The 12,800-nt window shown below is 42.2% G+C and overlaps 1 long non-coding RNA gene across 1 annotated transcript; it reads left to right on the plus strand.

Moving 5' to 3' along the window:
• The first annotated feature begins 85 nt into the window (after positions 1-85).
• Positions 86-3,658, plus strand: LOC125615309. The gene is made up of 2 exons (XR_007345883.1): positions 86-1,908; positions 3,210-3,658. It is a non-coding gene; the product is annotated as an uncharacterized LOC125615309 (long non-coding RNA).
• The last annotated feature ends 9,142 nt before the right edge of the window (positions 3,659-12,800 follow it).

Here is a 12,800-nt window from a genome sequence, read left to right on the forward strand (position 1 = left end):
TGTTGATCATCTTTTCATGTATTTATTTGCCATTTTTCCATCTTTTTTTTTTTTTTTTGGAACTGAGGGTCGAACTCAGGGCTTTGCTAATGCAAGGCAAACGCTTTGCCTTTTTATTTTTGGTTGAAAGCTAACTAAATATAAATTTGAATAAATGTGAGCATGGAAAGTTAGAATCTTGCTGGCTGTCCCAGTTGGGCAGCCCTGGGGGAGACCAGAACATTCAGGAAGGATCCGTGGGCATTGAAAACTCCGAGGCATTGTAAGGGCAGAAAAACATGGTGGGCCTGAAGATAAATTCTGTCAGCTTCACAATTTTGTTCAAGTGTAGCCTCAAGGCCTCCCTAACAGTTTTCTCATCATTATCATTGAATTGCAGGCCCCAGATCCTCCAAGAACCCCAATTCCATGACACTCGCTGTGGGGGTTTCCTGGTTCAAGAGCACACCACTGTATGTCACTGTTGCCTGCGGAAGTTTGCCAAGTTTGTAGGCTAATACAGAGATACCCAGGAGAAGTGGCTCGATAAGATTTGGCCCAGAGTGTTGTCTAGGGGCAGAGCTGAATTCAAAGCAGTGTCTAGAACACATCTTACTAAGGGAGGACCTTGGAAAGGAGGAAAGGGGAAAAAGGACTCCGGAGATGATAACAGTGGGTCCTACGATCAAGGACACTGTGTTCAGCCATGGGTAGCTCCATGCCAAGAGAGATAAGTGGGAGAGAGTCCAGCCAAGAGCAGAATAAATGACTAAGGGATGGGGAAGCTGATTTATGAGGCCAATTTAAAAGAACTCACCGAAGCTCATTCATTTAACAAAATGTAACTGAAAGCTAATTTCCTATCAGTGCCTGAAAAGCAATGGAAATGTACACATAACAGATGAAGGAAATATCAAATACAAAAGTCAGCTTGTCTAGCAAACCCAGTAAGTAAAATGAGCATGATGTCTGCATTAAGCAGACCAGTTTTCATCTAAACTTCTCTCTCACTCTCTGTTGTGACAAACCTCTTGTTGACAGTTTCTCATTCTCTTCCACATTTCTCTTTGTTCCCTCCATTTTCCTTTTTAAGTCTGGTGAATGTTATAATTATAGGTAAAACCCCAGTTGTCAAGAGTTCTTATTCTTTCACTTTTTTGGTACTGGGGATTGAACCCAGGGGTACCATAACGCTGACCTACATCCCCTGATCTTTTTATTTTTATTTTTTTTAATTTTGGGACAGAGTCTCACTAAGTTGCTGAGGCTGTCCCTGAATTTGCCATCCTCCTGCCTCCACCTCCGGAGTAGCTGGGGTTACAGGACTTGAAGAGGGAAAGAATGCATCCAAAGACACACCACTCCTGGCTCCCATCTGCTTTTAGAATTAGACGCTCCCTCAATCCAGGAGCTCAGGAAAGATAACAAATGATCCTAATTTCAACATCTTAATATAATCACCATAGCCCTTTGGAGCACTTCCTTCTAATCATTTTTCTTATACATTAGAACCACTCCGATCAGACCAGATCATCTCAGTGCATATACTGGAGATGCCAATTTTTGGATGGTTAATTTTAAATGTCAACTCGGCTGGGCCATGATGCTTGGATATTTGGACATTATTCTAGATGTTTCTGTAAGGACATTTTTGGATAAAATTTACAATGATGGACTTTGAGTAAAGCAGTTTGTCCTCTATGATGCTATGGGCCTCACCTGAGCTGTTGAAGTCCTGACTAGAACAAAGGTTGACCTCCCCCAAGCAAGAGGGAATCCTCCAACAGAATGCCTATGAACTTCATCTGCAACATGGGCTCTTCTGGGTTCTATAGTAGACTGCCTTTGGACTTCAACTGCAACTCTTTGCTATGTCTCTAGTCTGTTGGCCTCCTCGGTTGGACTTTGGATTCACCAAGCCTCCATAAGGTAAGGGAAGGCACCTGATAAAAAATAAATCTCTTTACATACATGCACCATACCCTGTTAGTTTGGTTTCTCTGGAAAACCCTGTTTGATATAGATTTATACATTGTTAAATATCATCAATGATATAGGTAAGCATTCAAAATAGTAAGAATGAGATCTTGGACTTCCTCAATTAAGAATCCAGAACTGGGAGTTTTAAAAATCCTACAATTATGAAATTATGGTATGTGGAGCTTTTTTTTTGGTACCAGAGGTTGAACCACATCCTCAGACCCTTTTTGAATTTTATTTAAAGACGGGATCTCACTGAGTTGCTTAGGGCCTTGCTAAATTGCTGAGTCTGGCATTGAACCTGTGATCCTCCTACCTCAGTTTACCAAATGGCTGGGATTACAGGCATGTGCCACCACACCCAGCCAGATAGAAGCTTTTGCAAGCAAAGGAGGCAATAGTTTTTGGGAGATGTATTAAATGGTTCAAAGGCTATTTTATTTGAACTCTGTGAATTAAAAATGAAAAATTAAAATGTATCTTAATATCAGCATGATCACTAATAATGTTGGCCATTTAGTCCTCTGTCTCACAGCTAAAAGATTTGCTGACAGGTCTCTTTATTTTGAAAAGGGAGACTGGTACCAATTCTACATGAAATAACAAGTAAAAAGAGATTTTATAAGACAACAGATTAATCACCTCCTCATCAAAATGCCTTATTAAATGTCCTTTTACATGTAATATACTTACATGTAAAAGTATTTTACAGAGACATTAATGACTTATGAACAATTGCATGCTAATAGCTAATAATTATCATTTATTGAATATGTACTATATACCACACTGTTTTATATGCATTAAATCTCTAAATCTCATTATATGATAAAGAGTTTGTTTGGCCTTTTCCCCATTTCCTGGGAGGAAAACTAAATTCTTATAATTTCCTAAGTAATCAGAGTGGTTCTATTATTCATAGGGTCCTTGAATCATACTATATGTGAAAGAGGTCACACGAGATGGGGTTTGTTCACACTAGAAAGACCAACCATGTGATTAGAGGGTTGGGGCTTTGAGCTCTGTGATGTCACTGACCCCGGGAGTGACAGGGCTGGGGAGGAGGACTAGAAACGGACTTTGATCATATGACAAGTGATTTGATCCATCATGGTTATGCAAAGAAATATCAATTAAAAACTCTGAACACTGAAACTCAACTGAACTTTCTGGTTGGTGATATACATTGCTTTGGACTGAATGTTTAAATCCCCCCATAATTCACATGTTGAAGCCCTAATTTTCAACAGAATTATTTGGAGGAAGGACCTTTGGGTGGTCGGAAGAAGTGCCGGCTTTGGCTCCACCTTCATGAATAGGATTAGTATTCTCAGAAGAAGAGACACAAGAGAGATCTCTCATTCTGTCACGTGAGGATACAGCAAGAAGGTGTCTGTCTTCAAATCAGCAGAGAACCCTCACCAGCACCTCACCATGTTAGCATTCTGATCTTGGACTTCTCAGCCTCTAGAACTGTGAGAAATAAGTTTCTGCTGTTTAATAATCTACCCATCTACAGTATTTTTTAGTAGCATCCTGAACTGACCTAGACATATACTGACATGCTGGGAGAATCATGTGTCCTGAGGTCACGGAAGCTCTGCATTTCATTGGGACCCTTCCCAGACATGGCCCTCTGTGTCTCTTCAAAGATTCAGCTGATCCTGATCTGTAGTCTTTATAAAAGCTGTAATTGTTATTTCAGTGCTTTCATGAGTCCTGTGACTTGTTCTAATAAGTTATTAAACTTGGGGGGCATGGTAGGAACCCCTGAATTTGTAGCAGTTGGTTATAAGGATCTTTAAAAGCTCCCAGTTCTGGCGTCTTAATCCTGAGAGCCCAAGAGCTTGTGGTTGTGTCTGTAGTTGAGAAGACTCTTGTGGGAGGACTGTGTCCTTCACCTGTCAATTTTGCCCTAACTTCAGGTAGTTCTAACTGCAAGTAGAGGTCATTGTCATCATCCAACAGAGAAGGAAAACTAGACTTGAAGAAGGAAGGAACGTATCCAAAGACATACAGCTCCTGATGGGTGATAACAGGTTTCTTTTTTTTTTTTGAGAGAGAGAGAATTTTTAATATCTATTTTTTAGTTTTCGGCAGACACAACATCTTTGTTTGTATGTGGTGCTGAGGATTGAACCCAGGCCGCACGCATGCCAGGCGAGCGCGCTACCGCTTGAGCCACATCCCCAGCCTGATACCAGGTTTCAAAACGGAGTTATCTAATTCCAAAACCCATTTGCTTCTCACTATTTTGCGATGAGATGGGATTTCTGGATTAGTCTTGAGAAACTTGCGATCACATTATCTGTCTCTTGGAATAAACATTATTTATTCAATCTGCAGTGATTTGCCCGCAAAAGATTTACTTTTTCATTTGGAGACTTATGGTCAAAGGCAGTGCCATCTCTGGCTGCAGAACGGTGTCCTCACAATCATTGTCAAAAGGTTTGTGCTACGGGCTGGGGATGTGGCTCAGTGGTAGAACACTTGTCAAATATGTGCAAGGTCCTGGTTTCAATCCCAAGCCCTGAGGAGAATAAAAAATGATTGTGGTGAAGGGGACTCAGGCTTTTGGTGCTCAAAACTTTAGACTCTCAAATCAAAAGTGTTGGTTCACCAAAGAAGATATACAGACAACAAGTGAACTCATGAGAAGATGTTCCACATCATTTGACATTAAGGAAATGCAAATTAAAACTACATTGAGATACCACTAGAATGACAGGTAACCAGTAAGTGAAATAAGACAATATGAGGTGCTAACAAGGATGTACAGCAATGAGAGCTTCTCCTATCTGCTGGTGGTGTTGCAAAATAATACAGATACTTTGGGAAACAGTTTTAGTAGTTTCTTATTAAGTTGAGCCCATACTTGCCTTATGATCCAGCAATCCAATTCCAAGCAAAATGAAAACTTATATTTGTGCAAAATCCTATATACACTGTTATAGTGATTTTATTCATATTCACCAAATATGGGAAAAATCTGATGTCCCATAATGGATGAATGGAGAAACTGTAGTACATCCCTAAGATATAATATTTCTCAGCAATAAAAAAAGAACTGACATATCAGTGTTTATAGCAGCATTATTCACAATAACAAAAAGGCCGAAGCCCAAATGTCTATCAGTGGATGAATGGTCTTACAAAATGCAGAATATACATTCAATGAAATTATTCAGCCCTAAAAAGGAATAAAATTCCGAGACATGCTACAGCATAAATGGACCCTAAAAACACGCTAAGTGAAATGAGACAGACACCAAAGGACAAATGATTCCACGTATATGAATTACCTAGAATAGACCAAATTTAGAGATACAGAATATAGAGGTCTATGAGGGGGAGGGGGAGGGAGAAATGGGAAGTTATTATTTAATGGGTGCAGCATTTCAATTTAAGAAAAAGTTCCAAACATGGATGATGTTGATGTTTGGACTGCAAAGTTGAGACAGGAGAATCTCAAGTTCAAAGCCAACCTCAGCAAAGGCAAGGTGCTAAGCAACTCAATGAGACCCTGTCTGTTGAGAGCCACAGCCAAGTTGGAATGGCCCCTGGCATTTTGCAAGAAGTAATGGTTGAGAGGCGAGCCATTAAGATGATGCTGGATTGATTCAATTGTATATAGACCCCTGCTGTCCACCTCAGGTGCCCGCTACTTTGGAGTTCTTGCATGGGGATTTCCTGGGGAGTTCGCATTGGTTGGGGAGGTTCCGGGGTGGAGGGAGTTCCGGTTGGTGTGGTGTGCCGGAGAGGGGCTGCGTGGGTGGCGTTTGGGAGAGTTCCTGGGGAGTGTGCGTGGAGTGCTGTTGGAGTTCAGGCAATAAAGTTTCCTGTTTGAACATACAAGTGCTTTGTGGTGGTTCAGTGATTTGTGCCCAGCCAGACTGCGGCACCTGTCTCTAAATAAATACAAAACAGGGCTGGGGATGTGGCTCAGGAATGGTTAAAACAATCACTCTTGCATTATGCATGTCTTACTACATTTTAAATAAAAGGATTAAACTGCCGATACCCATATGGATGACTCTCAAATAAATTATGCTTAGTGAAAGAAAACAAAGCCAAAGGTCACATACAGTATGTTTCCATTGGTTTCATATTCTTACCAAAGTAAAACTATAGTTGTTTAGAGCTAGGCATGGGGTGAAGGCTGACTACCAAGAGACACTGGGAAATTGCAGGGATTGATAGAACATGATTATGTGAGGTTTACATGACTATATATTTTTGTTAAAAGTCATAGAACTGCACACTAAATAGGATAACTTTCACTGTAAATGAATCTGTCTTAGTCCATTTTCTGTTGCTATAATAGAAGACCAGAGACTGGGTGAATTATAAAGAAAAGAGGTTTATTTTGACACATAGTTCTGGAGATTGGGAAATCCAAGAGCAAGATGCCACTCCTGCTTGACTTCTGATGAAGTGTGGCTTCAACTTATGGTAGAGAGTGGAAGGATAAGCAGGTGCTAGTGAGAGAAATGTTGATATTGAACTCTTCCCAGGAGAAAGCCATTAATCCATTCATGAGGGCCCCACTCCCATGACCCAGACACCTCCCATGAGGCCCCACCTCCCCACACTGCTGCATGGGGGAATGAAGGTTCCAACACACACACACACACACACACTTTGGAGGACACACTCAAATCATAACAAAATAATCGGGGTGAGCCGGGCACAGTTGCACACGCCTATAATCCAAGTGGCTCAGGAAGCTGAGGCAGGAGAATCTCAAGTTCAAAGCCAGACAGCAAAGGCAAGGCACTAAGCAACTCAGTGAGACCCTGTCTCTAAATAAAATACAAAACAGGGCTGGGGATGTGGCTCAGTGGTTGAGTGCCCCTGAGTTTAATCCCCAGCACACTCCCCCCCAAAAAAAAATATAGTGGGGGAGTGTGGGCTTTAGAAATTCTATGTATCCTCTGCATCAACAAATGCTAGTTAACATCAGAGAAGGGTAAAGATAGAAGGACCTGGAAGAAGAAAATGCCTTGAATAATATCTCAAAATATGAAAAACTCAACTTGTCCCCACAGTGCTTATGAACGGTTCTCCTGATTGACCTCTTGGGACAATCAGCTCCCAGTTATTTGTGTGCATTGATCACAGAACTGCTTTGGCCTTATGGATGCCACCGCCCATCACGAGGAGGCCAAAGTCCATGCCGTGGGTGGTACACCCCCCCCACCTTCCTGGAACTTTTTATTATGAGGATATCGGAGTGGACCTGAAAAAGGGCCTCCGCCCTGACTAGCTCTGTGCCACACTGAGCCTGAGCTCACTCCTCCTTAGGCACACCGGGCACAGCGCTGAGGGCCTGCTCAACTTTTAGTGCCTATGATATAGTTTTAATTTTTTTGAATATCAGAAGAAAAAAAATGATCTTTACAGTAAAAGAAAATGTTTTAACAGTTACTCTAGTTTGGATGTTGACTATCCCCCCCCAAAGGCCGTGTGTTAAAGGTTTGGTACTCAGGGCGGCACTATTGGGTGGTGGTGGAACCTCTAAGAGGTGGGACCTAGTGGGAAGTCCTTAAGTGGCCTTGAAGAGGACAGTGGGCCCCTCTTCCTCTTCTCTGTTCCCAAGCTTATGATGTGAGTGGTTTTACTTATCATGATGTGCTGCCTCACCACAGGTCAAAAACAATAGGGCTAATTGCTTGTGGACTGGAATCTCCAAAACTGCAAGTCAAAATTAACCCTTTTGATTTATAGATTTATTATCTCAGGTATTTTGTTACAGTAACTGGAAGTTGACAGACACAATATGTAGTATTAAGATATTCACCTTTATACCAATTTAGTTGTAAAACATAATTTTCAACATTTTTTTAATGGAGGAAGGGGCCCCAAAAGGCAAAAGGACCTAGGAACTTTTATAATCAAAATTCAACCCTTCCAAAAGCAGTTCTCAGTGTGCCAGGATCTCACAAAATCTCTCCTGAACAGTTGGGTCAGCTTTTTGCAGCTGGTTAACTAAAGGGATTCAAACTGGATCAGATGATGATCACACAACTCTTTTTTTTTTTTTTTTTTTGAGAGAGAGAGAGAGAGAAGAGAGAGAATTTTTTAATATTTATTTTTCAGTTTTTGGTGGACACAACATCTTTATTTTATTTTTATGTGGTGCTGAGGATCGAACCCAGCGCCCCGCGCATGCCAGGCAAGCGCGTTACCGCTTGAGTCACATCCCCAGCCCCACACAACTCTTTACTCCTCTTCCCTTCTTTTCTGGCCCACTCCCTCACCACAATTCCTCTCTACACTTGGGTTATAAAACAAAAACCAATCCCCTCTAAGAAGTTATTTCTTTGGGCTATGATATTGGTAATCCATGTACTTTGGGACCAAAGTCTTGTACTTAAATTGAACATTGAATGTGCAGTGTTTCCTCTCAGTTCCCCTAAGCCAGGCGATGGGGGCATGAAGGTGAAGGCCTATGGCCTTCCTCTCCCAATTCAAGTCAAATTACTAACCATTTCAGCAGCTCCCTGGGACCAGTATGCAGAGAAACCCAGAGGATGCCTGTAAGGCTTGGGCTCTCCTGGCATCCAGAGAGAGAGAGAAAAAACAGAAAGATTGATTCCTGCAGTGTCAGAGAGACACCTGGGGACTGACTGCTGACATGAGTGGGCCCAAGAGTTGGGTTGGAGAGGTAAGTGGGCCCCTCCATCCCCCATCACCCAGGAAAGGCTGTATCAGGTGGTGTGCTGGGTCCTAGGAGAGGCAGACAGGCAGTGGGGCTGGCAGGCTGAGTTCCTTCCTGCTCTGAGAACGGGGACCACTGACTGATTGGGGAGCAGGGAGGCGCCACCTCCCCCTCGCATGACCTGGCAGAGGACCAAAGCTTCCTCCCGGCTCAGGAGCTCCAGCAGCTTCACCAAAACTTCAAGTTCCTGTAAGAGAAGGCACCTGACATGTATTAAGTTGTTCTTGACCTTCCCAAGTAGTGACCTCTTTTCCTAGGTAAGGCATACACTAGCAATCTCATCAAGCTTCGGTGGCTTTTAAAAAGATGAGTCAGCAAGCATAAGATCCATGGATGCTGGAAGTCACAGTATCAGCATACTCACTATGAGTGAAGAATGCCAAAGTCTTGTTATGGACTGTTACAGTCTACAGGGTAGGGATGACATTTGTCCACCCTCTTGAACCAATGTGTAAAAGCCTACTAATTGTGATTTATCCAAATCAGACCATTCACAACCATGGGGAATACAGAGCTCTGTCCCAATTGGCTCTGTGACTGTAGATCATTTTACTTTTTGAATTTCAGGCTCTTCTCTGGAGGAATAAGGACTATCCCAGAAGATTTCATCACACTGAATTGTATTAGTTTCCTAAGCCTACCGCAAAGACACACCCATAAACAGGAAAGCTGAAACAGCAGAAATCTATTGTACCTCACAGTTCTAGAGGATAGAAGTCTAAAATCAAGGGAATCTTTGGGATCTCTTCTGAGGAGTGGGGGTGGGGTGGGGGGGCGGGAGTCTGTTCTGTGACTCCCTCTGGCATCCATCACCTCAAGCGTTGCTTGGCTTAAGGAGGGACATGTCCTCCCTGTGTCTTCACATTGCCCTCTCTCTGTGGTCTCTGTCCAGATTTCTCCTTTTTATAAGGACACCAGTCATATTGGATTAGGAATTGGTCTAATGACCTCATCCTAACCGGATCATCTGCAAAGTCCCCATTGTCTAATAAAGTGTCGTTTATAATTTCTGAGGGTTGGGAAATCAATATCCTTTGGAGGGGACACCATTCAATCCCTAGGCTAACTTTCCAAAACAAATCAATAAAGGAGAATATATCCATGGCCCCAAAGTAGACTTAAATACCTACGAAGAGGAAGTGGGATGAACGTTGGTAGGTTACCACAGTCACCTAACTTCTGCCTCATGGCCAGGGGTTCCACTGGCTCCTTCCACAGAGATGACAGGACCCACAGCAGGGAGAGCACCCAGAGAGGAAAACACAGTTCCAGAGGCTCCCTCTAACAGCACCAGGAATCCATACCTCGGAGCGCAGGGGTGTTTACAGGCTTATTTGTTCTGTATGTAGAGAGAGCCAGGCATTCTCACTGGATGAGATGCCAAATTGAGTCTCTTGCACATTTGTTATAATCTAGATCCACCTGCCTTAAAAAATCCTATCTTTATTTTGCCTGCTGGGTGAAAATGGCAATCTTCTTGGCTCGTCCTAGCCCTCAGACTCTTAGCAATAATGGGTAAAGCTTTTGTGAGCTGCAGGGCTAGGCCAGAACTCAGAGAGTGTTCTGGGTCCTCTAAAAAACGCCAATTCTCTTTCTTAGCCTTGTCTTCTCGGCCCCAGTCCGATATGAATTCCCCAGGCCTCTCCCCTTGACACACATGCTCTCTGGAGAGAGAGAGGCAAAGTCTTTGGTGGGTAGCAACCTTTGGAACAATGAGAAAAATTCCTCATGAGAAGACTCGGGACAGACTGGAGCCAAACCATTTCCTTCAGTCCCTGAGCACATGGTTTCTCTCCAGTGACTCCAGCAGTCCAGAAACAGCTGCTAATTCCAGTAAAACAATGTTCTGATCCAATCCCTCCAGCCATCTTTACCCTTTTGTTTTTCTCTCTGGAAGGAGGAAAGAGGAAAAAAAAAATCCTTGAAAAGCTGCCATGGTGCATTATTTCTAAGCGTCTGTTGTAAGAGGTGTGAGCCAAGCAGCCCCTTTTATTGGAGGAAAGGAAAGAGTAAAAATGGAAGAAAGGAGGAGAGGGAAAAAAAAATGATGGAAAAGGGCACAGAGAAAAATCTGAGTAAAATAAAGTTACACAACAGAAAAAGAATTGAGCAAAAACATGGCTTATGCAATAGAACTGTGCTCATTTGGCCACTCACTTTGGGTGAGCCAGGATGCCAATCTTATTTCAATAGTTACTTTGGGCTATTCTTACTTACATTTAACCTGATCAAAGAACATCATGATATAGAAAAATGATACTGGGGGCTGGGGATGTGGCTCAAGCGGTAGCGTGCTAAAAAATAAACTAAAAATAAAATAACTAAAAAATAAAATTAAAAAAATATATATCTATAAAAAAAGAAAAATGATACTGCATAATGAGAATATTAATTCACAAGATAATAAATAGTAACAATCTTATAATTTGCAATGTCTACAATTCACTTAAATGGCATGGCAATTGATAAAATGATCTTTCATTGGGGTGCACTGGTGCACACCTGTAATTCCAGGTACTTGGGAGTCTGAGACAGCAGGATCGCAAGTTTGAGGCCAGCCCCAGAAACTTGGTGAGACTCTGTCTGAAAATAAAAAGGGCTGGGGACTGGGTTGTGGTTTAGTGTTAGAGCGCTCACCTAGCATGTGTGAGGCCTTGGGTTCGATCCTCAGCACCACATAAAAATAAATAAATAAAATAAAGACATTGTGTACATCTACAACTAAAATTTATTTTTAAAATTAAAAAAAAAATACAAAGGGCTGGGGGTGTAGCTCAGTGGAAGAGTGCCCTTGAGTTCAATCACCAGTACTGCAATGAATGAATGAATGAATAAATAAAATTATCTTTCATTTCCCTTTCAGATTCACTGTTTGCCCTTGTCCATTCTCTACTGTGCCTTCAGGGATGGAATCAATGCTCACCCTCTAGTTTCCAGGTGGGATCAGCTAAAAGGAAGCAGCACCAGGAGATTTAAGAATGGAGTGACATTGATGTATTTATCACTCTGGGCTCCTTCCCTGATGGGCCACCACAGCTTGGATCTTTCTCTCTACTGACAGCCACAGATCCTGGGAAAGAGCCATGCTCTGGTCTTTGTTTTCCCCACTGCATGTTTTGGGGACATAGGTAAACAGATCCCTACCGTTGCTGCTTCAGGGTACTAAATTATTCTTTCCCAATTCCTTAAGCCTTATATATATTAGCAATCTCAATATATATATTTAGCACTGGGGATTGAACCCAGGGCCTCAGGCTTACTAGGCAAGCATTCCCCCAGAGAGCTACATTCCCAGCCCTTCATCAACATCTTTAAAAGTAGATTAATCATTATAAGTAGATTAGTAAACTAAGAAGAGTTTAATCTTCTTAACTATCCAGTATGAATGTGCTCTGTTTCCAGAAACTTCCCTGGCTATTAAAATGGATATTTTTCCTCTTCAGTTAGACTGTAAGTCTTCTGCGTGTTATGTTATTGGATGCTGTGTGTTTCCCTCAAAGCATCTAACATGGTCCCATGTATGGAGCAAATGGGTCGTTCATGGTGTTGATCTCGGGAAGGTCCTTCACTTGGTCTGGCCCCTCTTTCCAATGTTGCACTTACAGACCCATTTAGTTAATCATATGGGGTTCTATCTATTCATACAAAGTTGTTCAACATTGTTGCCCAATTCCTGCACTTAATGGGATTTTGCTTCTCACGGAAGGTAATGTGATAGAAGGAAATAGTAGGTGTTTGGAGCCTTTGTGACCCAGACTCAGCTGCTGGCTCTGCTACTTACTATTCAGGTCCCATGAAAAAAGCTATTTAAACTCCCCAAGAACCCTCCTTCCCTGCACCTTCCCCATCATTACCAATGTGGCCAACTGGAGTCCTTTGTCCCCAGTTTGAACACAATGGCCAGTGGTAGGATGAAGCCAGGCTCCTGAGGAAGAGATAGAAAAGACAGGAAGGGAAAATGGTAGATGGCTTAAATTGGCAATATGGCTTATGACCAATATTTAAATATGATTTTGGGAGATGTGGAAGAAAGCGTGATACCTAAAGAAGCTGATGAAAAAACACACGAGAAGGTGTAAAAAATGAACGAGATGAAATATTCCAAGGCTGCTTGTCTGAA

This window comes from Marmota marmota, unplaced genomic scaffold (assembly GCF_001458135.2).
Source record: "Marmota marmota marmota unplaced genomic scaffold, marMar, whole genome shotgun sequence".
NCBI classification, from domain to species: domain Eukaryota; kingdom Metazoa; phylum Chordata; class Mammalia; order Rodentia; family Sciuridae; genus Marmota; species Marmota marmota.